The sequence below is a fragment of the Tamandua tetradactyla genome, chromosome 16, assembly GCF_023851605.1.
Source record: "Tamandua tetradactyla isolate mTamTet1 chromosome 16, mTamTet1.pri, whole genome shotgun sequence".
Taxonomy (NCBI): Eukaryota; Metazoa; Chordata; class Mammalia; order Pilosa; family Myrmecophagidae; genus Tamandua; species Tamandua tetradactyla.
Window position 1 is genome coordinate 65,639,885 of NC_135342.1, and position 26,893 is coordinate 65,666,777.

The 26,893-nt window shown below is 37.5% G+C and overlaps 1 long non-coding RNA gene across 2 annotated transcripts in view; it reads right to left on the minus strand.

Moving 5' to 3' along the window:
- The window catches only part of LOC143659683 (uncharacterized), a 271,825-nt gene that overhangs the window by 84,186 nt on the left and 160,746 nt on the right, over positions 1–26,893 (minus strand). For both annotated transcript variants that reach the window (XR_013163649.1, XR_013163648.1), the window contains exon 2: positions 9,194–9,299. This is a non-coding gene — a long non-coding RNA (uncharacterized LOC143659683). The remainder of the gene's footprint in view (positions 1–9,193; positions 9,300–26,893) is intronic.

The following is a 26,893-nucleotide window of genomic DNA, read 5'->3' on the forward strand; positions in this document are numbered from 1 at the left end:
TGTCTGCGGGTCCCACCAGGAAAAGGTGCTGTGGGACCTTTAACTTTGGAAAACTCTCGCCGTCCTGGGGGTTCGCTAGCCGAAGCGGCTTGAGCCGGCCTGGGGTCCGAATGCAGGGAGGGTGTCCGAACGCAGGGAGGGTTGCTGGTCGCCGCAGCCAGGGAAAGAGCCCGTCCGAATTTCCTAGTCGGCCCTGGGCAACAAGCGTGGCGGGAGGGCGCCAGCGGCGGCGGCCCGCCCGAGAGAGTGCACGTTCCCCGGGAGTCACGGGGTCACCGTTCTCCGCGGCCTGGGGGTTTCCGATCCAATTCTCTCAGTTGGTCCGGGGGCTGCGCGTGGTGTGGGCGCCAGTCGCCTTGGTTTCAGGGGACCACCTCTCCAATTCTCCCAGCCGGCCCGGGAAGGGGGAAGGGAGTAACTCCGGCCGCTTGCCACCCCGCCTGGTAAGGCCCGCGCGCCTTGGCGATCTCACCCGAGCTGCTTCTCTCAGCCAGCCAGCCGTTCCAGGATGGGGTACGCTGTCTTTTTTATCTCTGTTGTGGCTTTGGGCGCTTTCTGTATCGTTTCTACTCCCCTAGTAGGTGTCCTGGAGAAGAAACTAAGATCCGCGCGTCTTACTAAGCCGCCATCTTCCAGGAAGTCCCGATCAAGTGGGTTTTATCCTACATGTGCAAGGGTGGTTCAATGAAAGGAATAAAAAAAGATCTCCTTTCCTTTCATGCAGAAAAGGCATTTCACAAAATCCAACATAATTTCTTCATAAGTATTTTTATCAAGTTTCAAAAAGTTTTTTATTTATTAGAAAAATAGGAATAGAGAAATCAATGAATGGCATATATGAAAAGCACACAGCTAACATCCTTCTAAACAGTTAAAGATTGAAAGCTTTCCTTCTAGTCTTAGGAATAGGACAAGGATGCCCATTATCACCACTGTTATTCAACATCGTACTGGAAGTTCTTTACAGGGCATTTAGACTAGAAAAAGAAGTAAAAGGCAGCCAAATTGAAGGAAGAAGTACAGAAAATCCTGAGAAATACACAGTACATCTAGAACTAATAAATGAATTTGGCAAAGTGGCAGGATACAAGACCAACACCCCCAAATCAGTAGTGTTTATATAAGCAAGCAATGAACAACTGGAAGAAGAAATCAAGAAAAAAAATCTTATTCACAATAGCTACTAAAAAAATCAAATATTGGAATAAATATAAGCAAGGATGTAAAGGACTTGTACACAGAAAACTCCAAAACATTGCTAAAAGAAATCATGCAACCAAGAAGTTAGGATTTACAAGATTATTATGGATGCTGAATCATTATATAGATATTACTTTTTGTTTTTGGATACATTGGGGTAGACAGAAGGAAATAACCTGAAATCTTTGAACTGTAATCCAACTGCTTTGATCTCTGATAATGATTATATAGCCTTTATCTTGTGCCTTGTGATTGTGATTGACCCTCACTTGTACCCATTTTTATCCAGTTTTCAATTTTGGAGTCTTGTGATCACTAAAGATAGCCTCTAATCTTTATTAATGAAAGGTCTTCAGTCAGCCCAGAACTAACCCACCCCAATTCCAAAGTTATCTTGATAACTAAAGCTGAATCTAACTATAATGAGCCATCTGACCTGCTCAGTAGCTTAGACTTTATCTTATAAGTCACCTATACTTCATTATACTACGGACTTATCCTATAAGTCACCTATACTTCATTATACTATGGACTTATCCTATAAGTCACCTATACTTAATTATACTACTAAAAATCTAGCCCATCATCATATCATGGCCACTGTTTTCTTACATGCATTCTGTAAGTAAGCATGTAACCAATCTGCACATGCTCAATAATAAGATCACCTCTAATTACATGATCTGAAGCCACTGTGTTATTATCCTAAAACTTGCTTCCTGTTTGATGCTATAAAACTATCAGAATTACTGCAGTTTGGGAAGGCAGATTTTAGGGCATCTGATATCCTGTTTCATGCCTCACAATAAACTTTCTCTCTTTGAAACCCCTGCACATCAGGCAAATACACAGTGCACCTAGAACTAATAAATGAATTTGGCAAAGTTGCAGGGTACAAGATCAACATCCTCAAACATCCTCAAACATCCTCAAACATCAACATCCTCAAACTGGACAACTGTCTTTGTCCAGTAACAATCTGGCAATCCACAAAGATTTCTAAAGCATCCAACTGCCTGAAGTTCTGGAACTCCACCAGAGCAGGCAAATGTGGTAACCAAGCCTTTTGTGGCCACTGGACATTTGTTAACCCAGAGGCTTGGTAATAGGGTTTTTCTCTGTTCTGCCAGCACTACAAGACTGTTTCAGTGCCTTAAAAAGCTTCGAAGTGAGAAACTGTTTCCAGTTCCAAGTCTAGACACCTGATTGTGTGAGTGGGTCATCAGGGTAAAAGTGAATCAGGGAGTTAATATGGCAGTTTGAGTCCCCTCCTAGGTTTGAAGGCCTGGATCTCACTTCCAGAATGATTCCCTTTACTCTGACCTCTACACCTTTCTGCTTTTTGTGCACTATTCTGTATAATGTCTGAAGTCCTGAGCTGATTTTGTCTGCTGAATATATTCCTAGAAAATAAATAATCCAACAATTAATTAGTATTTAATGAAATTAAGTATGCCTGTTTAACTGTTAACTGGTGTGTTACTGAAGTATAGTATGTGTTTAAGCTTGTTTAATTGTTAATTAGTAAGTTTAGTCTGGTTATAAATGGGTGTAATACTTAAATGTATAGTGCTAAGTATCTTTAAATTTGTTAGTTGGTGGCTTACTGCATTTGTATTGGTCAAGTGTTTCTAATTGGTTACTGATTACAGAAATTCTTTAAAATGGGAAATTTGGGGCTGTATGGAAAAATTGGAAAGATTCTAGTTATGAGTCTATGAGAAAAAGGTTCGTTTGTGCAACACAATCTGGCTTCAATATGATTTAAGTTGAGGTGAGAAACTGCCTGATAATTGTCCTGCAAAGGGGCATAAATCCTTCATTTGTCCTTCTCAAAAGTATTTCTGTTTTTGCTTCTTGTGAGTATCTTTCTATTTGTGTCTGATTGCCCATTCTAAATACATATATGTATATATACTCCTGGAGTCCCAGAAGGAAAAAGCCTCTGGGCAGTGGGTTTAAAGTCCTAGTTTTCGTAATTACTGTAAACAAACTGGACATTAGAAAGAAACCACCGCTGGAATTTCCCTAATGCAGTAGAAGGCTCTGGAAGAGGAAAAGACCTTTTACAATTGTCTGGGTCAATTTTAAGTGAAATAGATCTAATAATTGGGAATAATTAAAAGGACATAAAAACTCAAATGAATTCTTGATATTCTCACAAGCAGTGGGGACAACCAAAGCAATAAGCTGAGTCCCTAATCTTGGGGTTTGTTCATATGAAACTTAACCCTGCAAAGGATAGGTCAAGTCTACTTAAAATTAGGCCTAAGAGTCACCCCCAAGAGAACCTCTTTTGTTGCTCAGATGTGGCCTCTCTTTCCAGCCAACACAACAAGCAAACTCACTGTCCTCCCCCTATGTGGGACATGACTCCCAGGGGTGTGGACCTTCCTGGCAACATGGGACAGAAATCTGAGAATGAGCTGGGACTCAGCATCAAAGGATTCAGAAAACCTTCTGGACCAAAAAGGGGAAGAGCAAAATGAGACAAAATAAAGTGTCAATGGCTGAGAAAATCCAAACAGAGTCGAGAGGTTATCCTGGAGGTTATTCTTATGCATTAAATAGATATCACCTTGTTAGTCAAGACATGATGGACAGGCTGGAGGGAACTGCCTGAAAATGTAGAGCTGTGTTCCAGTTGCCATGTTTCTTGAAGATAATTGTATAATGATATAGCTTTCACAATGTGACTGTGTGATTGTGAAAACCTTGTGTCTGATGCTCCTTTTATCTACCTTATCAACAGACAAGTAAAACACACAGAATAAAAATAAATAATATGGGGAACAAATGTTAAAATAAATTTAGATTGAAACGCTAGTGATCAGTGAAAGGGGGGGGTAAGGAGTATGGTATGTATGAATTTTTTCTGTTTTCTTTTTCTGAATTGATGCAAATGTTCTAATAAATGATCATAATGAATATGCAACTATGTAGTGATACTGTGAATTACTGATTATATATGTAGAACAGAATGATCATATGTTAAGAATGTTTAAGTTTGTTGGTTGTTATATTTTTTTAAAAAATTAAAAATTAATAATAAAAAAAGACACTCTCAAATCCCACTGCCCTCACTTAAAACTTTAAAATCCAGTCATCATTCTTTATGTCTCATCTACACCTGCCCCTAGGGCCTAGGCATCTAAGGCAGGGGTGAGAAAAGAACTGGGTACTGAAAGATGGGGGAGGTGTGGTTTAAAGTTTCTTTTAACTGGGCTGGGAGATTAGAAATGGTAGACATAGAAAATGCTGTGGAATAGGCCATGTTTGTTAAAATTATATTTTGCAATAGTACCTTTGCAATGGTAACTAATAATCATTATGCTGAGTGAGTCCAGCCCAAAACTAAAGGACAAATACTGTATGGTCCCACTGATGTGAACGGACATTCGAGAATAAACTTGGAATATGTCATTGGTAACGGAGTCCAGCAGGAGGTAGAAACAGGGTAAGATAATGGGTAATTGGAGCTGAAGGGATACAGACTGTGCAACAGGATTAGATACAAAAACTCAAAAATGGACAGTACAATAATACCTAAGTGTAAAGTAATCATGTTAAAACACTGAATGAAGCTGCATCTGAGCTATAGGTTTTTTTTTTTACTATTATTATTACTTTTATTTCTTTTCTCTATATTAACATTCTATATCTTTTTCTGTTGTGTTGCTAGTTCCTCTAAACCAATGCAAATGTACTAAGAAATGATGATCATGCATCTATGTGATGATGTTAAGAATTACTGATTGCATATGTAGAATGGAATGATTTCTAAATGTTGGGTTAATTTCTTTTTTTCCGTTAATTAATAAAATATATATATGAATAGCCTTGGGATAGGAAGAACTTATTAAAACCTAATTACCAAATTTCAGTAAGTAAAATGAGAGGTCTTTTAGAGAAATGGAAAAGTTTTTCTGGATTTAGGCTTGGGACAAATTAAACAATTATAGCATGTTTTCCAGAGCATGGTAGTCAATGTACTTTGTTGTTGCTGTTGCTGTTGTTGTTTTTTAGGTGCATGGACTGGGAATCGAACCCAGGTGTCCCATATGTCAACGTACTTTTAAGGCTGTTCATAATTCTAGGATATTATGAAAACAGATTTTTTAGCCTCCAATAGAAGGAATTAAAAAAGCAAACACAGCTATGAAATGTGCAGTGACAAAGTCCAATCTGATTCCTGTTTTTATGATGAATTTTTGAACCAAACAAATGCAATTTTATTGTGCTTAGGTTATGTTCTCCCTAAAGTCATGCAAACTTACTAAAAAATTAAGCTAGTATTGTAAGTACATTCTCAAAATTTCTCTCAAAAATAGCCTAGCTAAAGAGTTTGCATAAACTGAGCAATGTACCTGGTAATAATGAATGACATTTATATAATATAATAAGATGAGAAAATGCTGATGCTTCAAATATATCATATTTAAGAAATCAGTTACATTTAGTAAGAAATATAAATGAGATTTTTAAATAACTTTGATTACCTGGATTTCAAAGAATTTGGCTTTTTAGTTACTTTGCCATTTGTTAACTCAGTATGTGGAAGAATTTGAATTTGTGGGTGCTTTGTCAACGTCAGTCAGTACATTTTTGTTAGTAAGTTCTGTCATGAATAGAGAAGACATAATTCTTAGCTTCAAAGAGTTTATATTCTAGTTAGAATATATTTGTACCAGGGCAAAGTATAAAACAGTAGTAACAAAGGAATAAAAATTCTGGAAGAATTTAAAAAGCTGATAAAGAATGACCTAAGAAGATCTCATGGAAGACATGACACTTGTAAGACCTTCAAATAAGAAAGTAGCAATTGAATAAAGAGACTTTGGACTAATTTTTTTAAAGCCATAACTTAATTTTCTGACCTAATATATTCCTGGTATTATTTAGCACTCTGGAATAATATTCGAAAAATTTTAGTTTTTCTGGCTATAGATCCCTTAATTATTGGAAAGCTGATTACATTTCAAACTTGATCTCCTTAGACATTTGGAGATAATGTTGGATTGGATTGAGAACTTTTAGGCATATTGTAAAGGAATCATTTGTCTATTTGGAGCATAAAGTATATAAATGTCTGGCTGTGTTCCAAACCCAAGCATACATTTCTGCCTTCTTCCATTATTTTGCAGTATCTCTGTCTCTTCTCCACTTCATGAATACTGTTACTGGAAGGAAGAATGCATGTTCAAAGAGCTTTGTGACTTTCTTATCAAATTTATTTCTGAGTATATGCAGTTGGGATAAATGAAAAGTATAGGTGGGATGAATATGGAAAGTTGTAGAAGATTTGAGAAAGTGAATTCTGTTTGTTGTAGTCATTGTTGAATACAACCCTTGAATGGATATGGAATGTTGTAGGTTTGAGGAAATGAATTTTGTTTATTGTGACTACAAGCTCTGAACTAACATGGAAAGTAATAGAAGGTTTATAAAAGTTAATACTGTCATAGCCAACCCTGACCAAAAATTGATTAGCCTCTTTATAATATTTTTCTTTAAAAGAGCTTTTGTGTCAATCATGTGTTCATACAAAACTAAAGTTTACCTGCTCTCCTTTAAAATAATGTGGATTGTTAAATTGCTCTTAATGAAAAGCTACAAAAAGTTTTTCTTAACCATCTGAGTACTCTGGCTAGAAGATAAAGATTTTATATCAGAATATATCTTTCTTAATGTTTATGTTGACCTTATCATCCTATATTTCAAAGAAAAACTAGATAAATGGAAGGACATTCCGTAGTCATGGGTTGAAAGACTAAATATTAAGATGTCAATTTATAGATTAAACACAATCTCAATCAAAATTCCAATAGCCTTCTTTGCAGATATGGAAAAACCAATCATCAAATTTGTATGGAATGGTAAGGGGCCCTGAATAGCTAAAGCTATCTCAAAAAGAAAGAATGAAGTTGGAGAACTCACACTTCCTGGTCTTAAAACTTGTTACAAAGCCACCGTAATCAAAACAACACGGTTCTGGCACAAGGACAGACATACAGACCAATGGAATTCAATTGAGAGCTCAGAAACACTTGCATATATGGCCAACTGATTTTTGACAGGAGGTCAAAAACCACTCAATGGGGAAAGGATAGCTTCTTCAACAAATGGCTGCTGAGAAAGCTGGATCTCTATTTGCAAAAAAAAAGAGGACTTTTACTTCATACTTTATATAAAAACCTACTAAAAATTAATAAAAGACCTAGTTATAAGAATGAGAACCACCAAACTCCTAGAAGAAAATGTAGGAAAGCATTTTCAGGGTCTTGAGTTAGGCAATGGTTTCTTAGACTTTACACACAAACCACAAGCAACAAAAAAATAAATAGACAAATGGGACCTCATCAAAATTAAAAACTTTTCTTACCCAAAGGACTTGTCACAAATGTAAAATGACATGCTAACAATGGGAGAAAATATTTGGAAACTACATATCTAGTAAGGGTTTAATATCCAGAACATATAAAGAAATCCTTCAACTTAACAGAAAGATAAACAACACAATAAAAAAATTGGCTGGATTAGTCCCACTCTCATACAGTGTTAATCCTCTGATGTTGCCTGTCCCTGGGATGACAGTGGTATTGATAAGGCTCTCTTCCCTGCTTTTCTTGATCATATCTAGCTGTTAACTCTACTAATTTCTGGCAATAGTTCTTTTATTTTCAACAACAATGCCCTGGGGCATTAATTCTTTTACAAATCAATCAAATCAAATTGTAGCTCTTTTGATAAAAGACAGAATTCTGAGGTCAGTATTTAATATTTCTTATGACCTCAGGAGAGCTCCTCCCAACTGTCTTATTCCCTGGCTCTCTCCTTTGAGCTGGCCAGCCTACAGCCCAGGCTGTATCTTTCTATAGATCTACAAATCTCCTGACAATTGCCATTCTCCAAAAACTCCACTTTTCTTGAGACTGTGCTGAAGTTTAAACTTCCCTACACTCTCTTGCAAATGAAGTCAGTTCCTTTGGGAGGAAACTGGGAACTATTTTAAGGCTCGCTTTTCCTCCAGGAAAAATCTCTGAGCCACGTCTTAGGAGCTGGGAGTGGGAAAAATGGCAAGCTTCTCCCTGAGTGACACCCTCCTGTTAGTTGAGTGCTCAGGGGGAGGGGCGGGTAGAACAGTAGTCTTTGGTTCTCTTTGCTTGCCTCTCTTGGCATGGAACCATACACCTCATGAGTCTATGGGTCTATTGGGGCCCCAATAGTCTTAGTACGGCATGATCAAGGTAGAGCCTCCATCCCCCAAGTGGGAGTTTGGCAGAATGAGGGGCCCCCAGTTCTCAACTGCTTTAGTCTATGGCTGAACCTTAGCAGGAGGCAGTGGGGGCAGGATGAGAAACACTGAGGCCCAGCTCCTCCCAGGAAGAACACACTTGGGTGGGAGTTCAGAGGTCCGGAATTCCTGTGTTCCTTGCTGCAGCAGTTTGGAATGAAGTGTCTGCCTGAATGAGCTGGAAGATGACAGGGAGGGAGCAGTCTTAGCTCAAATGCCAAGACCCTTGCCTTTCTTACTGAATTTTCATAGATTTTCTTGAATATATGTGTCATTGTTTGTTGTTTCCTTTTAAGACCATTTCTTTTTAGAGGCTTTAAATATTTGTTTGTTGTTTGTTTTTTTAATAGTTTTCAGTAATTTTACAGGGGAGTGGGCCAGTGGAGTTCCTTACAGCATCATGCTGGAAGTTGATCTCTATACATTTATGTTTTAACCTGTTTTTTCTGTATATGTGTATGTACTTTTCAGAATAAAACGGATTTTAAAAATACAACGGCAGAGGCGGTATGGCCTGGGTATGATAGTGAGCGCTCACAGCCTGGATACGCAAGATCCAAAACAGAGAAGATATTGGCCAGGATGAAAGGGCTCAGACTAATGCTACTCTCCACATTCTATCACTGGAGAAGTTCAGAGTGGAGTTGTGAGATCCTGCAAATAATATTCCCTATCATCTCATCCAAGATACTACATTACCTTTCATCATCATGGCTCCTTAGGCTCCTCTTGGCTTGGCAGTTTCTCAGACTTTCCTTGTTTTGAATGATCTTGACTGTTTTGAGGAATATCAAACAGGGAGACCCTGGTTGAAAAAGCAGAAGAATTGAGATGGAGAGAATTGGAGAATGGCCAGCTACTGCAAACAGCCTAGCATGTCAATTGCCAGACATAGACCCAGAGCCATCAGGAGTGTACAGATAGGGAAACGGGGCAAGGAACTTTAGATTACTGAAGAAAACAACATCCAAAGTAACCCTATCAAGATATTTACAGGCCGCAAAGACAACAGAAGATTACTAACCATATGAAGATGCAGACAGATACAGCTAGTCTAATGACCAAATTAAAAACAGAAGACACAGACTTTGGAAAAACTAATCAAAATCTTCATATAACTTTACTAAATAAAATCAGTGGGATGGCTAATTACATAATGGAGACCAAGAAGACACTGCAAGAGCATAAAGAGGAATTTGAAAGAATAAACAGAAAAATAGCAGATATCACAGAGATTAAAGATGCTGTAGGCTAAATAAAAAATATACTAGAGACAAACAACAACAGATTTGAGGAGGCAGAAGAAGGAATAAATGAACCAGAGGACAGGACAACTGATTTTGAACATGTAAAAGAGCAGATGACAAAAAAGATGGAAAAGTTTTACTTGGATATCAGGGAAATGAAAAAGAAAACAAAAAAACAGCACACAAATGTAAGAATCATTGGTGTCCCAGAAGAAGAGAAGAGTAAAGGACTAGGAAGATTAGTTAAGGATATAATGGGGGAAAATTTCCCAACCTTCATAAAAGATATAAATATGCAAATTAAAGAAGCCCAATGAACTTCAAATAGAATAAATCCAAAGAGTCCTACCCCAAGACACACACTAATCAGTCTTTCAAATGTTAGAGAGAAACAGAAAATCCTGAAAGCGGCAAGAGAAAAACAATCTACTACATACAAGGGAAACTGTATAAGACTGAATTCAGACTACTGAACTGGCACTAGGGAAGCAAAAAAGGAGTGGTATGACATATTTAAGATCCTGAAAGAGAAAGACTTACAGCCAAGAATTCTGTACCCAGCCAAATTGTTCCCAAAAAGAGAGGGAGAGGTTAACATTTTCACAGACAAACAAAGGCTAGAAGAATATGTGAACAAGAGACCAGCTCTACAAGAAACACTAAAGGAAGTGCTGCCACCTAAAAAAAAAGACAGGAGAGGGAGGTTTGGAGGAGGGCACAGAATTAAAGAGTACCAGTAAGGGTAACCTAAAGGAAAAAAAGAGAAAGAGGGAAAAGAACATATAGATCTGACAAATAAAATCCAAAGGATAAGATGGTGGATTCAAGAAATGCCTTTACAGTAATAACTTTGAATGTTAATGGACTAAACCTACCAATTAAAAGATACAGATTTGCAGGATAGTTGAAGAAGTATAATCCAGCTATATGATGCTTATAAGAGACTCATCTTAGACACAAGGATATAAATACACTGAAAGTGAAAGGATGGAAAAAGACATTCCACGCAAGCTGTAACCAAAAGAAAGCAGGAGTAGGTATATTAATATCAGACAAAATAGATTTAAAAAGTAAAGACATCATAAGAGACAAAGAAGGACACTATATACTAGTAAAAGGGACAATTAACCAAGAAGAAATAACAATCATAAATGTCTATGCTCTCAATCAAGGAACTCCAAAATTCATGATATAGACACTGGCAAAACATTTCAACAACAATAGTAGAAGACTTCAAACACCACTCTCCTCTATCGACAGAACAACCAGACAGAAGATCAACAAAGAAATGCAGAAGTTGAGCAATTTGATAAATGACTTATACCTAATAGACATATAAGTCGTTATACCCTCAAACACCAGGATATACATTCTTCTCTAGTGCTTATGGAACATTCTCCAGTATAGATCTTATGTTGGAGCACAAAAGAGGTCTTTATATATTTAAAAATTATTCAAAGCACTTTCTCTGATCACAATGGAGTAAAGCTGGAAATCAATAATCACCAAAGAACAAGAACTTTCACAGAGATATGAAGATTAAATAACACACACTTAAACAATGAGTGGGTCAAAGAAGAAATTGCTAGAGAAATCAATAGCTATCTGGAGATGAATGAAAATGAGAATACAACATATCAAAACTTATGGGATGCAGCAAAGGCTGTGCTGAGAGGGAAATTTATTGCCCTAAATACCTATATTAAAAAAAGAAGAAAGACCAAAAATCCAGGCATTAACTGCTCACCTGGAGGAACTTGAGAAAGAATAGCCAACTACCCCCAAAGCAAACAGAGGATGACGAATAGCAAAGATTAAAGCAGAGATGGGAGAACAAAAGAACATTAGAAGGAATAAAAAACAACAACAACAACAACAACAACAACAAGAGTTGGCTCTTCAAGAAAATCAAAATCATAAGAAAAAAAGAGAGAGAATGCAAATAAACAAAATCAGAAATGAGAGGGAGGTCATTACCACTGAGCCTGAAGAAATAAAAAAATAAAAATAAGAGGATACTATGAACAGCTATATGTGAACAAATTAGACAACCTAGATGAAATGGACAAATTCCTGGAAACACACAAAGAAGCTACAGTGACTCAAGAATAAACAGATCTCACAAACCAATCACAAGTAAAGAGATCCTAACAGTCATCAAATATCTTTCTACAAAGAAAAGCCCAGGGCCAGAGGGCTTCACAGGGAAATTTTATCAAACATTTCAAAAAGAACTAACACCAATCCTGCTCAAATTTTTCCCAAAAATTGAGGGAAAAGGAACACTACCTAACTCATTTTATGAAGCTAACATCACTTTAATACCAAAACCAAGTAAAGATGTTACAAGAAAGGAAAACTACAGGCCAATCTCCCTTATGAACATAGATGCAAAAATTCTCAACAAAATATAGGAAATTGAATGTAACAGCACATTAAAAGATTTATACACCATGACCAAGTGGGGTTCATACCAGGAATGTATGGATGGTTCAACACAAGAAAATCAGTTAAGGTAATACAGCACATCAACAAATCAAAAGGAAAAAATCATATGATCTTGATTGATACTGAAAAAGCATTTGACAAAATTCAGCATCCTTTTCTGATGAAAACACACCAAAAGGCAGGAATCCAAAGTAATTTCCCTAACATGATAAAAGGCATGTATGAAAAACCCATAGTCAGCATCATACTCAATTGGGGAGGCTGAAAGCTTTCCCCCTAAGATCAGAAATGAGACAAAGATGCCCTCTTTCACCACTATTATTCATCATTGTACTAGAAGTTCTAGTAAGAGCCATCAGGCAAGAAAAAGAAATAAAGGCATCCAAATTGAAAAGGAGGAAGTAAAACTTTTATTATTTACAGATGACATGATACTATACTTGGAAAATCCTGAGAAATCTACAACAAAGTTACTTGAGCTAATAAACAAATTCAGTATGGTGGCAGGATATAAAATTAATGTGGAAAAATCAGTAATGTTTCTGTAAATAAGCAATGACCTAATGGAGGATTCAATTAAGGGAAAAAATTCCATTCAAGATAGCAACTAAAAGAATCAAGTACCTAGGAATGAAATTAATTAGGGATGTAAAGGACTTGTAAGTAGAGAACTATATAACATTGTTCAAAGAAATCAAAGAAGATCTAAATAGATGCAAAGACATTCCATGCTCATGGATAGGAAGGTTAAATGTAGTTAAGATGTCAATTCTGATCTACACATTCAGTGCAGAAACAATCAAAATTCCAACAACCTACTTTGAAGACTTGGAAAAGCTAGTTACCAAATTCATTTGGAAGAGAAAGAGACCCTGAATAGCTAAAAGCATCCTAAAAAAAAAATGAAGTGGGAAGATTAACACTCCCCAACTTTAAAACTTATTATAAAGCCATAGTGGTCAAAACAGCATGGTATTGGCACAAAGATAGAATCTAATTGAGGGTGCAGAAACAGACCACCAAATTGATGGCCAACTGATCTTCAACAAGGCCCCCAAATCTACTGAACTGGGACAAAATAGTTTTTTCAGTAAAACTGGATATCAATTGCCAGAAGAATGAAAGAGGACCTTTACTTTACACTCTATATAAAAATTAACTCAAAGTGGATCAAATACCTAAATATAAGATCCAGTACCATAAAGATCCTAGAAGAAAATGTAGGGAAACATCTTTAAGACCTAGTAATAGGAGATAGCTTCCTAAACTTTATACACAAAGCACAAGCAACAAAAGAAAAAATAGATAAATGGGAACTCCACAAAATCAAATGCTTTTATGCATCAAAAACTTTGCCAAAAAGGTGAAGAGGCAGCCAACTCAATGGGAGAAAATATTTGGAAATCACACATTGGGCAGAGGTCTGATATCCTGTATACATAAAGAAATCATCCAACTCAACAACAAAAGAACAAACAACCAAAGTATAAAATGGGCTAAAGATATGAATAGGCATTTCTTCTGAAGAGCAAATACAGATGGCTCAAAAGCACTTTAAGAGATGCTCATTTTCATTAGTTACAAGGGAAATGCAGATCAAGAGTACAATGATATACTACCCCACACCTATAAGAATGGCAGCTATTAAACAAGCAGAAAACCACAAATGTTGGAGAGGATGTGGAGAAATTTGAACACTTATGCACTGCTGGTGGGAATGCATAGTGATGCAGCCACAATGGAAGACAGTATGGCAGGTTCTCAGAAAACTAAATATCGAGTTTTCCAATGACCAGCAATAGCACTATTTGGCATATATACAGAACAGTTGAAAGCAGTGACAAAAACAGATTTGAACAGCGATGTTCATAGCAGCACTATTCACAATCACCAAAAGATGGACACAATCTAAGTGTCCATCAACAGAAGAGTGGATAAACAAAATGTGGTATAGACATATGATGGAATATTATACAGCAGTAAGATGAAATTACGTCCTGAACCACATGACAAGAAGGATAAGCCTTGAGGACATAATGCTGGATGAAATAAGCCAGACACAGAAGGATAGATACTGTATGATTCCACTTTTATAACCATGGTAAAGGTAAAATCAGAGGCTTATAAATACAGAATATAGGGGACCTAGAGGTACACAGATGCTTGAGATGGGTTTGCTAATGAGGTTGAACTCAAATGTAAGGGAACAGATAGAAGTGAAGGTGGTTCACTAGTGGGTCTATAAATAATATAACCATATTGAAGGTGAAGATGATTGAAAGGGGTTGTATAGACTCATGTGTCCCATTAATTAACACTATAAATATAAATATAAAGTTCTTACATGAACTATTGTAAAGGTAAAAAAAAATACAATGGCAAAACAGTAACCATAATACGCTAATATTTGTGTAAAATATGCAAGTATATTTATTTTACGTGTATATATAACGTATAAGTGTAAGTATACACACATTGTGTACCTCTTATGGATGCATAAGACACTAATGATAGTTGCTTTTGAGGAACTGGGGGTTAGGTATGGATGAGAGACTTAATTTTCACTATTTGAAGTTTTTACCAAGTACATTACCCTTATAAAATGTTTTTAACTTATTTAAACCATAAGAAAGGCATAGTATTTTAAAACAAGTATTATAGTCTTTATGGTTAATATTATATAACTTGAGCTTAAATAACAGTGAGTCAAGAAAACATTCACCTCTGGCTTATTTCAGCGAAGAAGTTATTTTGATGTAAATGCTGAGTTTTTTGTTTCTTTGTTTTTTTTTTTAATTTGGTTTTTGTTTTGTAGCCATAGCTTACCACCTTGAGCTCAGTTCTATAACAGGTCAAATTCCTGGTTTTCACTCTTTTGCTAAAGTGATGCCATGGAACAGTTTTATACATCACCAATGAAAAGGTTCCCTTTGTCTGAAAACAATAGATGACTTCAGGAGAAATGTCAGCCTCATTTGGGTTTGATCTTGATGTTTATTGAGAATGAAGGCAATTCTGTCTAACAAACCAGAAGACTGACCTCCACCCATATCACTTGAATTTAATGGCAAAGAAGTCCACTAAGGGCAGAGTCATGAGGTGGCTGACACACTTGTAGAGTTTAAAGAATCCTTTGACTTTTTCTAAAATTTTTCAGTTCTTTTGGATTTCTGTAAAGATTGCAGTGCTTATGTGAGTTTCCATGGGCTTTTTAAACACTCAAAAAGTTTTCTGGATGGCAATACTCCCAAGAGGAGAATGAGCTGATCAGAAGCAAGCTCCTATTTTATAATACTTTTAGTAATTTGATAAAATTTTAGTAATTTTAGTAATGTTTTAATGCTAGAAATATGAAAATGAAAATTCTAGTGCAATAGTTAGAACCAATTTACTGAGACTACTTCACTCTTTCCTAAAGGCCCATTGTATAAAACTTTTGTCTCCTGGCTGGCTCGCCAAAGGGCTGCCAGCCATAGCAGGCATGAGTCTTGGCAAGGGAGACTTTGTGGGGGAAGTTCCAACTTGGCCTCTAATATCATATGGGGAGGGGTGGCTACCCTTCTAGTGTTAGTACTCCTGTAGCAGGCAGGAAAGTTAGGATTTTATAAGAAAAAGGAGCACCATCAGGCCACTGCGGCTATGTGCTCAGCCACAGGAGAGGCCCTGGCCACTAAAGCTGTAGTTCACCACCTAAAAGAAGAAGTTAAGTTAGAAAGGGATTTGAAAATAGCCCAAGCAGATTTGAAGGATATATTGAATGAGAGGCCACACCATGCAGATGAGAGTTTAGAAAGGTTAGCATGCTAGTATGCTAGAGTAAGAGGGAGTAGGCAAGGGTGTAGACAAGGGGCAACTGAGCTGTATCCTGACTTCTCCTGACTGGGACACTAAAATATGGGACACTAAAATATGGGAGAAATCAACAGGAGTTGATTTCTTCTCAGATGATGATAAGCCCCAGTCTGACTGGGATATTGAAAACAAGGAAAGGAAGCATGTCCAACAAAAAGTTAAGTCAAAACACATTCAGCACCCTCACTGCCCCCTCCAGCGGGGGGAGGGTGATGCTGAGAGTGCCACTGCTGCTGTGACAGCCCCAGTATCCCCTTCTGACCAAAAGATCTTAGTTCCCATGTGGGACTAGACTGCCACTGAATAACATGAAATGGGAAGCGAAGGTTAAAGTAATGCCACGTTTGTATGCAGTGATTCCAAAGGTTGCCTCTTTACTACAAGGAATTAGCAGTCAATTATGTTATTATCACTGTTTTAAATTTAACCAATATTTTCTTTAGTATTCCCTTACATAAAGCCAGCCAACCTGCTTTTGCCTTCAGCTGGGAAAGAGAACAAAGGATTTTCACCAGGCTCTCATGAGGCTATTTACATAGTCCAACCATCTGCCAAAGCCTTTGGCAAAGGATTTGGCTAAGTGGAAGAGTCTATTTCACTATATTGATGATGTCATTTTAACCAGTAGATCTCTTTCAGAACTAAAAGAAGACTCATGCTCATTGTTATCTGACCTTGAGAGTCAGAAATGGGCAACTGATCATGACAAACTGCAATGTCTTGGCGGCCCTGTCAAATTATTAAGTGTTGTATGGTTGGGTAAGTCAAAAATTATCTTTCTGTAGTAATGGATAAGGTAAAATGTTTTCCTGTGCCTCATACACCAAAACAACTAATGGGTTTCTTGGGGTTGTTGGGTATTGGAAACCTTTTATTCCTAACTTAAACCAAATATTAAAATCTTTATAAATGCTAATTAGAGAAGGTCATACTTGGAAATGGGAGGCTCCCTGCTTTTGAAATGGCAAACAGGGCAACAGCACAGGCACAACCACTGGGGGGCCTAAATTCAGACCCCTTCTGTGAATTGGAGGTGGACAGCACTGATATTGGTGGGATCTTTGGCAGAGGCAACGTTCTAAAGGAATGCCCTTTAGATTATGGTCACAATTATGGAAAGGGGCAGAACTGAGAGCTCTGTAGAAAAGCAACTGTGTGCTGCATATAATGCCTTATTGCAAGTAGAGGGACTGATGCAAAAATGCCCAGTCACCTTGATCCTTATTCAGTGGTGAACTACTGACACAGCTTCTAAGCCATGCTTTGGCAGTGCCCAACTGATCAAGCTGACCAAATAGAAAGCCTACCTGCTACAGTGCAGCACTTTCAATACCAGTGCTCTGAGTATAGAAATGCACAAGATTTTCAGACCAGTGTCTGATTTAGATTTAATAGCTATAGTTGCTGCATCTGAAATAGTTGTCGAAATGCCCACTATAGAAGGCTCAGATACCATTCCTAAGTCTGCTTGGTACACTGATGGGTCTGCTAGTGGGCAGCCTCCCACATTGACAGCTGTGGCAGTACAACACAGTACCATATAGTGTTATATGTACAACACATTCCCACCATATAGTGTTACGCAAAGTAATCAATAGGCTAAGTTAAGAGCAGTATGGATGGTAATAGTGCATCAGCTAGGAGATGTGCTAACCATCTGTACCAACAGTTAAGCTGTTTACAAAGGACTTATGACCTGTATAGCAACCTGGAAGCAGAAACAATGGACAGTCATAGGTCATGACCTCTAGGCACAAGAATTGTGAAAAGACATCTGGGACACCTGTCAACAATGAAAGTTCCAGCTGCCAATCACATGCCAGCAGCCAGTGAACATCGTTAGAGAGTGCCCTTTGTGCTCCCTGGGTTGACCACATGAACTGCCACACCAGATGAAACACATCAGCCAGTCATAAATCCCAGGGACCCAGTGGCAAGTGGATTGCACTGGTCCCCTTCTGTTCTCAGAGGTGGCAAGGTATGCTTTTACTGCTGTGGACTTGGCTATAGGACTGCTGTTAGTTTTCCCAGTAGGGAAGGCAAATCAGAGGGCTACCATCACATGTTTGAATAAAGTGAGCACTCTGTATGGAGTGCCTACACAGATAAACAGTGATTGAGGGACCTGTTTCACTGGGCCAATAGCCCAATTCTAGGCCATAGATCAGGACATCATGTGGATGTTCTGTCTACTCTACAATCCCACAGATGCAGACCTTATTGAAAGAATGAATACTCTGTTAAAGAAAGAGCTTGTTCTAGTTTGCTAGCCGCCAGAATGCAATATACCAGAAACAGAATGGCTTTTAAAAGGGGAGTTTAATAAGTTGCTAGTTTATAGTCCTAAGGCCAAGAAGATGGCCTAATTAAAGCAAGTCTATAGAAATATTCAATCTAAGGCATCCAGGGAAAGATACCTTGATTCAAGAAGGCTGGTGAAGTTCAGAGTTTCTCATCTGGAAAGGCACATGGTGAACACAGACAGGGTTCCTCTCTCATCTGGAAGGGCACATGGCAAACATGGTGTCACACACTAGCTTCTTCTCCTGGCTTCCTGTTTCATGAAGCTCCCTGGGAAGCACTGCCTTCTTCATCTCCAAAGGTTGCTGGCTGGTGGACTCTGCTTCTCGTGGCTATGTCATTCTGCTCTGCTCTCTCTGAATCTCTCATTCTCCAAAATGTTTCCTCTTTTATAGGACTCCAATAAACCAATCAAGACCCACCCAAATGGGTGGAGACATGTCTCTACCTAATCCAGTTTAACAACCACTCTTGATTAAATCACATAAGAAACAGCTGCCTTTACAAAATGGGATTAGGATTAAAACATGGCTTTTCTAGGGTACATACATCTTTTCAAACCAGCACACAGCTAAGATACAGTAAGAGGTTCTTGCAACAGTGGAATAAGAAACTTTATCAAGCCTTAATTTGCTTGAATGCAACACCATAGGCTGTAGCCCCAGATCTTATTGAAATGATAATAGCAGGACCAATGCAGGACCTGAGAATACAAATTAAAGGGCCAGCTGCTTTACAGCCTAAAAGGGGGAATGGTAATAATGTGGTGTTGCCTATGCCTCAGACCATACAAATGGGAGAAAATGAGGTCCTTTGGCCTTATTACTGGTCTATGAAGGCACTGGTTGAGACTCTTAAACCCATGGGGAATAGGAATCAATTAAAATATTGTAATCTGACTGAAAAACTGCTTGTTAAAAATTTTTATGACCAATCTGGGGCCTCCTATTCCCATGGGAACCTTATGTGTACTTATGTGGACCCTTCTTATGTGTACGCTAATGATTAATGTCATGTTGGAGGACTCATAATTTGCAGGGGAAGAATATCTGGTATCTAAAACCTCCCCATAATGTTCCTCTGCCTGGTACCTTGTTGTCAATGAATAGAACTCAAGCATGTATACAGTTAAATCAGCAGGAATTACCCCTTATTATTCCCCATAAACATTTTTCTTTCCACCCACAGTACTCTAGGAAACACCCTCCTACAGTAGACTTCAGAGGTGACTTATGCCCACAATTGAATGCAATGTTGGGTTTACATGGATTTGTAATCTTCAGGTGCTATCAGCCTTCCCAAGACTGTGACCACTGCAAATTGAACTGCATGGATTATCTGCTGACCTGGCAGAATTTAACTCTTCAGAAAATCTGAAAAAGAATCTTCTCATTTACAGGACATTGATGGAGGGAGAGCCCTTAGTCCCCATAATCTTATATAACTCTTTACCCCAAACTCCTAGTAACTACAAAATATTTTAATTCTCTTTCTTGGTCACGGCAGCCTCTCTTTGTGGGGTTGTTATCTCTATGTGTTGTCTCTTATACTATTGTGGAATACAGATGCAATGTCTGTCCTATGGTTAACGCAGTCTGTTGCTGAGACCCTGATCATTTTTACCCCAATCTTTTAACTATTTTTTCATCTGTTTGATTTCAGATGTCATATCTTTTAGGTTACTGACCCTTTCTTCTACCTCTTCAAATCTGCTGTTATATGCCTCTAGCATATTTTAAATCTCATCTCTTGTGCCTTTTATTCCCATAAATTCTGTTTTTTTTTCTTCTCATACTTTCAAATTCTTCTTAATGCTCAGCTAGTGTGCTCTTAATGTCATTTTTCTCTTTAGTCATATTTTCCTTCAGCTCCCTGAATTGATTTTGGAGATTTGTTTGAACATCTTTGATAACTTGTTCCAAATTATGTATCTACTTAAACTTTTTAATTTTTTCCTTTGGTTCAGCCATACTTTCTTAGTATGACTTGTAAGTTTTTGCTGATATCTGAGCATCTGATATCTGGGAATCTGACCATCTTTTGAGGCTATTCTGAAAGTCAGTTTTTCTCTCTTGTCTAGGATTTAGTTAGTGATTGATGGAGAAAAGCATGAGACAAAATTCAGCATCCTTTTTTGAGAGAAACACTTTGAAAGGCAGGAATGAAAGGAAACTTCCTCAGGATGATAAAAAGCATACATGAAAACCCACAACTAACATTGTACTCAATGGTGAAAGACTGGATGCTTCCCTTATAAGATTGACAAAAAGACAAGCATGCCCAATGTCACCACTGTTATTCAAAACTGTGCCAGAAGTTCCAACTAGAGAAATTAGGCAAGAAAAAGAAATAAAAGGCATCTAAATCAGAAAGGGAAAGTAAAACTTTCACTATTTGCAGATGACATGATCCCATATTTAGAAAGTCCCCAAAATTCTGTGACAAAGCTATTAGAGCTAATAAATAAACTCAACAAAGTGGCAGGATACAAGATCAAGATGCAAAAATCAGAAGTGCTTCTATACAGTAGTAATGATCACTCTCAGGAGGAAATTAAAAATATTCCATTTACAATAGGAACTTAAAAAATTGAATATCTAGGAATAAATTTAATCAAAGACGTAAAGGACCTTTTTTTTAATATGCCAGAGATGGAATGGCTTTTAAAAAAGGAATTTATTAAGTTATAAGTTTGCAATTTTAAGGCCATGAAAATTTCTAAGCAAGGCATTCAGGGAAAGATGCCTTGACTCAAGAAAGGCTGATGAGTCTGGAACACCTCTGTCAGCCAGGAAGGCATGTGGCTGGTGTCTGTTGGTCCTTTGGTTTCTGATTTTAAACAGTTTTCCTCAGGGTGTCGTACCAGTTTGTAAGCTGCTGGAATGAAATATACAAGAAATGGAACAGCTTTTAGAAAGGGAATTTAATAAGTTCCAAGTTTACAATTCTAAAGAAATGAAAGTGTTCAAATTAAGGCACCAATTCACTCAAGAAAACCTGATAGGTCAGGAATATCTCTGTCAGCTGGTAAGTCAAGTGGCTGGCATCTGCTGGTCCCTTACTCCAGGGCACTATTGCTTTTAGCCTCTGTTCCTGTGGGGGCTCCTCACTTTGCTTCTCCAGGACTGGTTTTCTTCTCTTGGCTTCCCTTGGCTCTCTCCAGATTCTGGCTTGCTTAACATCTCATGGCAATATCTGCTGGGCTCCAAACATCTGTGTCTCTGTTCTCCAAGTGTCAGCATCTATGTCAGTTCTTCTGAGGTTTCTGTCAGCTCTGTTGTTTCTGAGGTTTCTCCAAAATGTCTCCCCTTTTAAAGACTCTAATAAACTAATCAAGACCCACCTGGAATGGGTAGAGTCATATTTCCAGATCACACTCACAATTGGATGTATCATGTCTACATGAATATAACCAAATCAAAAGTTTCCAACCTACAGTATTGAATCAAGATTAAAAGAAACGGCTATCCCCACAAGATTGGATCAGGATGAAAGTATTCTGAAGTAAATAATACTTAGAAACTAGCATGGGCATTTTCTTTCTGCTTCTCCAAACATTTCTATATCAGCTCTGAAACAACCATCCTTTTCTAAAATGTCACCCTTTTAAAGGACTCCAGTAAAGTAATCAAGACCCACCTTGAATGGGTGGAATCACATCTCCATCTAATCAAAAGGTCATACCAACAACTGAGTGGATTATATCTCCATGGAAACACTCTAATCAAAGGGTTCCACCCTATAATATTGAATCAGGATTAGAAGAATAAGGCTTTTCTGGGGGTACATAAAAATTTCAAACCTGCAGAGACCTGTATTCAGAAAACTACAAAGCATTTCTAAAAGAAACTGGAAAAGACATAAATAAATGGAAGGATATTCCATGTTCATGGATTGAAAGAATAAATATAGTTAAGATATCAGTTCTATCCGAGTTGATTTACAGATTCAGTGCAATCCCAGTAAAAATTCCAACATCCTGCTTTAAAGAAATGGAAAAGAAAATTATCAAATTTATTTGGAAGGGTGAGAGGCCTCAAATAGCCAAAAACATCTTGAGAAAAAAAAAGTTGGAGGACTCACACTTTCTGACTTTAAAGCATATTACAAAGTTAGAGTGGTCAAAAGAGCATGGTATTGGTAAAAAATAGATATATTAACCAATGGAATCATATTGAGAAATAGACCCCCGGGTCTATGGACAATTGATTTTTGACAAGGCTGCGAAGTCCACTCAATGGGAATCAGTCTCTTCAATGAATGGTGCTGGGAGAACTGGATATCCATGTCCAAATGAATGAAAGAGGACCCCTATCTCACACCTTATTCAAAAATTAAATCAAAATGCATCAAAGACCTAAACATAAGAGCAAAGACCATAAAAATGCCTGGAAGAAAATGTAAGGAAGCATCTTCAAGAGACATCCTCAAAACTGAAGACTTGTGCTTCAAAGGACTTTTATCAAAAAAGTGAAAACATAACCTACTCAATGGCAGAAAATATTTGGAAACCACATATCTGATAAGGGTTTAATATCCAGAATATATAAAGAAATCCTTTATATTTATTTATCAACAATAAAGAGCAACCCAGCTTACAAAATGGGAAAAAGACATGAGCAGACATTTTTCCAGAGAGGAAATACAAATGGATAAAAAGCACATAAAAGATGTTCAACATCACTAGGTATAGAGAAATTTAAATAAAAAGTATAGTGAAATATTTCATACCTACTTGAATGGCTGCTATTAAACAAAGAGGAAACTACAAGTGTTGGAAATGAGGTAGAGAAACAGGGATATTTACTTATTCACTGTTGGTGGGAATGTAAAACTAACTGTGGAAGATAGTTTTGTGGTTCCTCAGGAAGCTAAGTATAGAACTGCCATATGATCCAAGGATACTGTTACTAGGTATATACTCAGTCCAACTGAAAGCAGGGACATGAATAGACATTTCCATACCAATGTGGATACTGGTATTATTTACAATTGTTAAAAGCTGGAAACAAACTAAGTGTCCATAAACTGATGAAGGGATAAATAAAATGTGGTATATACATATGATGGAATATTATTCAGCTGCAAGAAGAAATGAAGTCCCAAGGCATGTGACAACATGGATGAACCTTGTGGACATTATGTTAAATGAAATCAGCCAGGCACAAAAGGACAAATATTGTTATGATCCTACCCACATGAACTAAATATAATGAGCAAACTCATGGTGTTAATATCTAGAATGTAGGTTACAAGCTGATAAAATGAGGGTAGATGCTTCATTTGTGCAGAATTTTTAATAAAGTTGATTGTAAATGTTTGGAAATGGATAGAGGTGATGGTAGTACATTGTTGTATAATTAACAATGCTGTGTGTAACTGTGGTTGTTTTAGGGTCCTGCATGTCACTAGAAGGAAAATTGGGGGATGAAACAGGGGACTGTATAACATAGTGAGCCTGGCTGTGGATAACGAAGGTGATTAATAGTACAATATAAGAATGCTCTTCCATGAACTCTAAAAATATACATCACTATTACAAGGAGTTAATAATAGGGTGGTATGTTGGTATGAAACTTTTGTGTACCCCAGAAAAGCCAAGTTTTTTAATCCTCATTCAATATTGTTGGGTAGAATCTTTTTTATTGTTTCCTTGGGGATGTGACCCACCCAACTGTGGGTGGTGACTTCTGATTAGGTGGTTTACATGGAGATGTGTCTCTGCCCATTCAAGGTAGGATTGCTTACTGGAGTCCTTTGAGAGGCAACCATTTTGGAAAAAGCTTCAGTGCTGATAGCACCTACACAGCCAGAGACTTTTGGAGATAAAAGAAGGCACCCCCAGGGAAGCCACTGAAGAAGCCAGGAGAGAAAGCTAGCAGACATCTCATATGCCCTCCAGCTGATGGAGGTGTTCCAGATGGCATCAGCCTTTCTTGAGGGAAGGTAACCCTGTTGGTGCCTTAATTTAGACATTTTCACAGTCTTAGAACTGTAAATTTGCAACTTAGTAAATTCCCCTTTTTAAAAGCCATTCCATTTCTGGTATTTTGCATTATGGCAGCTTTGACAAAATAAAACAGGTGGTACATGGGAAAAATACACCTAATACAAACTATGGACTATAGTAAATAGTAACATTATAATATCCTTTCATTAATTGTAACAAAGGTACCATATACCAATGTTAAGTGTCAATATTATGGGGGTATAAGGGTAATGGGGGTTTTCTTTTTGGAACACTGAAAATGTTCTAAAATTGATTGTGGTGATGAAAGCACAATTCTGTGATTATACTGAGAGCCAGTGAATGTACAAGTTGGATGGATTGTAAGGTATGTGAATAACACTGCTTTAAAAACAAACAAACAAAAATAACAAAGAAAACCTGGTAGAATTTCATGGCACCCTGGCTGGCTCAGCCCACTGCCTTAATTAGCTTGGTCCAGAGCTGGCCCACACTCCCAGTGAAGATCCCTGGTCCTAGTTCTTGAGGAAACAGAGTAAACCATGCACATACTGGGAGCTTGTATATCTTGCTCAATCTGTCTGGTGGCGGCTAAGGAACTCAACATCTAAGAACTTCCCCTGCATGTAGAAGGCAGTTCACAAAGCTGTCATACAGAATGCTGTGGGAAAGCAGATAAGTTATTTTGCCTGGGGCAAGGAATTGCTAGCTGTAGTTCAGAAAGTACAGTATCCAGGAACCATAAAGAAACTAGGGAAGAGGGGACATTCTTATCCATATAAATGGGGGAATTCCTAGACCCACATGTACATAGCCAAGACAAGATTTAAGTATAGAAATGGTAAGGGAAGCCCCTAGGATTTGGCATGGAGCTAGTCTCTAAACTGCACTGAAAGAGAGCACTTGCACAGGTCAATCTGTAAAGACTGGAAAATGTTTTCTTTTTTCCTTCTTTTTTTTCTGTTAGCTCCTAGCATTCTAGGAAAGCTGTGTCATAACATTAGCTGGTTACAAAGAACAGATGACCAGTGTCTAAATTCCAGTTACAACACATTAAAATATCAAAATGTCCAGGTTTTAACAAAAGATTACAAAACCTACAAAGAAAGAGGAAGCAATGGCTGAGGGCAAGGAAAAGTTTAAAGCATTAGAAACTATCACTGAGGAGGACCAGACCTTAGACATATGAGAAAGACTTTTTAAAAATGGTCCTAAATATGCTTAAAGAGCTAAAGTAAAACATGGAAAAAAAACTAAAGGAAGTCAGGAAACCTATGATGAACATAGACAGAATATTAATAGAAAGATGGAAATTATGAATATAAGCAGAGCTGAAGACTACAGTAACAGAAATTTAAAATTCCCTAGAGGGTTTCAATAGCAGGTTGGAGCCTGCAGAAGAAAGAATCTTCTGGATTCTTTTCAATTGAAACCATCCAGTCCGAGTAGCAGAGAGAAGAATAAAAGAAGGAAAGTGAACAGAGTTTGAGGAACCTGTAGGACATCATCATCACAATATATGCAATGTGGAAGTCACTGAAGGAGAAGAAAGTGAGAGACAGAGAGACTGTTCAAAGAAATAATGGTTTAAAACTTCCAAAATTTAACAAAAGACACTAATATACACATCTAAGAATCTCAATGAACTCCAAACAGGATAAACCCAAACCATGGCATATTATAATCAAATCATCCAATGCCAAAGATAAAGAATTATGAAAACTTCAAGAGAGAAGCAATATATCACATACAAGGGAGTTGCAGTAAGATTAAGTGACCTTTTTTTCATTAGAATCTATGAAAGCAAGAAGGTATTGGGATGACATATTTAAAGTACTAACAGCAAAATTAAAGCCAACCAAGAATTTTGTATCAGGAAAAATTCTTTCAAAACTGAAGAATAGATTAATACATTCTCAAAAGCTGAGGGAGTTTGCCACCACTAGACCAGCCCTATAGGGGTTGCTAAAGAGAGTTCTGCAGATTGAAAGGAAAGGACAATAGACAAAAGACTGAAGCTGCATTAAGAAATATAGAGTTCCCATAATGGTAATGACAAGGGTAAATGCAATGCCAGTACTACTGTAAATTTGGTTGGTAACTCCACTTTTTACTTTCTATAGGATCTAAAAGGTAAATGCAAAAAACCAGTGGCTTTGGACTCATATAAATGTGTAATCTGTGACAAATACACATACAGGTGGTGGGATTAGGAATATAGTTTGCATATACTATTGAAGTTAAGTTGTTATCAAAACAAACGAGATTATTACACATTTAGGATGTTAAATTTAAGCCCCCACTGTAACTACAAAGAAAATACTGGCGAAAATATACAAGCTTATAAAGACAGAAATTAGAAAACAGGTTTCCAGGAGCAGGAGGGCAGGGGGAATGGGGAGTTAATGCATAGTGGGTATAGGGTTTCTGTTTGGGAATATGGGAAAGTTTTAACAGGGAAGATGGTTAGGATACTGCAATATTGTGAATGTGATTAATCCCACTGTATGGTATGCTTAGGAGTGACTGAGATGGGAAAAGAAGGGTTATATTATCCTTACAATTAAAAAAAATAAATAAAAG